This window comes from Portunus trituberculatus, chromosome 26, assembly GCF_017591435.1.
Source record: "Portunus trituberculatus isolate SZX2019 chromosome 26, ASM1759143v1, whole genome shotgun sequence".
Classification (NCBI taxonomy): Eukaryota; Metazoa; Arthropoda; class Malacostraca; order Decapoda; family Portunidae; genus Portunus; species Portunus trituberculatus.
In genome coordinates this window covers 3,591,208-3,593,707 of record NC_059280.1, presented here as the reverse complement: position 1 = coordinate 3,593,707, position 2,500 = coordinate 3,591,208, and the positions used below count along the sequence as shown (strand labels likewise).

Sequence of the window (2,500 nt, the reverse complement as noted above, 5' to 3'; positions counted from 1 at the left end):
CCAGTAACTTTGGAAACTTTTAAACATGTCTGATCAATATGGTATTTCCAATTTAAATTTTCATCAATAAAAACACCGAGAAATTTTAAATAACTGACTTTAGTTATAGTTTCACCATTTAATATTATTGGAGGAATAGATGTTTTTACTGATCTATTTTGAAATAATATGCAATTTGTTTTGGTTACATTTAGTTTAAGTTTATTTGAATTGACACAAAGATTAATTTTATCTAGTTCTGCCAAAACATGTAATGAATTAACGTCTTTATCATTAATTAGTAGCGATGTATCACCAGCATATAGAACAAAGTCAAATGTATTACTGCCATTTACAATATCATTATATATATATAAGAAAAAGTAATGGGCCTAAAACTGAACCCTGTGGTACACCTTTAGTTAGAAATTGAAAAGAGGAATATTTTTCATTACAAAATACACATTGCTTCCGCCCAGACAGATAACAGCGAAGGAGTTTGTTTGCAATACCTTAATACCTAAATGTTTCAGTTCATTAAGTAAAATTTCATGGTCCAATGTATCAAACACTTTTCAAAAATCAAGAAAAACTCCCAAAACAAATGACTTTTCCTCCAGACATGCATACACTTTTCTAATAAATTCCAAAATTGTTCTGTTAATATACAATTTTGTTCCAGATAAGCTTAAAAGAAATTATTTTTTCAAGTATTTTTGTGTGTGTGTGTGTCTGTCTGTATGTATGTATGTATATATGTATGTATATATTTTCATGTTTTTTCAGACCAGAACGAAGATGTAATAATGAAATACGTGATAAAAGAAGGAGATAGGATGAAAAATAATAAAAGAGACATAGAGAACACGATAGAAGAGGTGAAGAAACAAGAAGAAGAAGAACAAGAAGAAGAAGAAGAAGAAGAAGAGAAGAGATACGGAATATTATTTAACGAAGAGGAAGAAGAAATTGATAATGAAGAAATGATGATAACGAATGAGGAGATGGAGAAACAAGAAGAGGAAGAGGAAGAGGAGGAGAGAGGAAGAGAAAAAGAGTATTGGAGAATGATAAATGAAGATAAAGAAGAGAATTAGAAGGAATGAAAGATAAGGTAAGGTAATAGAGAGAGAGAGAGAGAGAGAGAGAGAGAGAGAGAGAGAGAGAGAGAGAATGTCAGATCATCTTTCTCCCTCCCTTCCTCTCTCTCTCTCTCTCTCTCTCTCTCTCTCTCTCTCTCTCTCTCGTGTAATTTGATCCGGTATCCTTCCTCACGTGTCAGATACATCTCTCTCTCTCTCTCTCTCTCTCTCTCTCTCTCTCTCTCTCTCTCTCTCTCTCTCTCTCTCTCTCATAATTCTTCTTTTTCCTTCTGTGCATTTCTCTCTCTCTCTCTCTCTCTCTCTCTCTCTCTCTCTCTCTCTCTCTCTCTCTCTCTCTCTCTCTCTCTCTCTACACTTACAAGGTTGCTCTGAGACATCATATGACCGTCTGGAGAGAGAGAGAGAGAGAGAGAGAGAGAGAGACGTCATCCTTTCATTCCATCTCTTCAGCCTGTCAGGATAACACCTCTCTCTCTCTCTCTCTCTCTCTCTCTCTCTCTCTCTCTCTCTTGGGTTGGTTTTCCCAAAAAAAGAAAGTGAGAAAGTGAGCGAGTGAAAATTACTGCTATCTTTATTTTCATTTTTATTGCAGTGAAAGTTAGAGAAAATAAAGAAAATAATTAGAGAAAGTAAGAAAATGAACTAGAAAAACTCGAGATTTTGAAATTGAAAGAAAAAGAAAGAAAATAGAAAAAAAGGAATTATTTCGTATTTTTTAGCGCGTTTGTGAATGAGAAAAATAAATAAATAAATAAATAAATAAATAAATAAATAAACGTTAATTTTGATGAGACTAAAAAGAAAAGATTGAAAAAAGAAAGAAAATAGAAAAAAAGAAATTATTTTGTATTTTTTAACGCGTTTGTGAATGAGAAAAATAAATAAATAAATAAATAAATAAATAAATAAATGAACGTTAATTTTGATGAGACTAAAAAGAAAAGATTGAAAAAAGAAAGAAAATAGAAAAAAAAAGAATTAATTGGTATTTTTGTGCGCGTTTGTGAATGAGAAAAATAAATAAATAAATAAATAAATAAATAAATAAATAAATAAACGTTAATTTTGATGAGACTAAAAAGAAAAGATTGAAAAAGAAAGAAAATAGAAAAAAAAAAGAATTAATTGGTATTTTTTAGCGCGTTTGTGAATGAGAAAAATAAATTAATAAATAAATAAATAAATAAATAAATAAATAAACGTTAATTTTGATGAGACTAAAAAGAAAAGATTGAAAAAAGAAAGAAAATAGAAAAAAAAGGAATTATTTTGTATTTTTGTGCGCGTTTGTGAATGAGAAAAATAAATAAATAAATAAATAAATAAACGTTAATTTTGATGAGACTAAAAAGAAAAGATTGAAATAAATAAAAGAAAAAAGAAAATAGAAAAAAAGAAATTATTTTGTATTTTTTGTG

The 2,500-nt window shown here is 29.2% G+C and overlaps 1 long non-coding RNA gene across 1 annotated transcript in view; it reads left to right on the top strand.

Annotated features, from left to right (window-relative positions):
• Positions 1–868, top strand: part of LOC123509049 — a 2,813-nt gene extending 1,945 nt beyond the window's left edge. The window contains exon 3 of the long non-coding RNA XR_006676088.1: positions 766–868. This is a non-coding gene — a long non-coding RNA (uncharacterized LOC123509049). The remainder of the gene's footprint in view (positions 1–765) is intronic.
• The last annotated feature ends 1,632 nt before the right edge of the window (positions 869–2,500 follow it).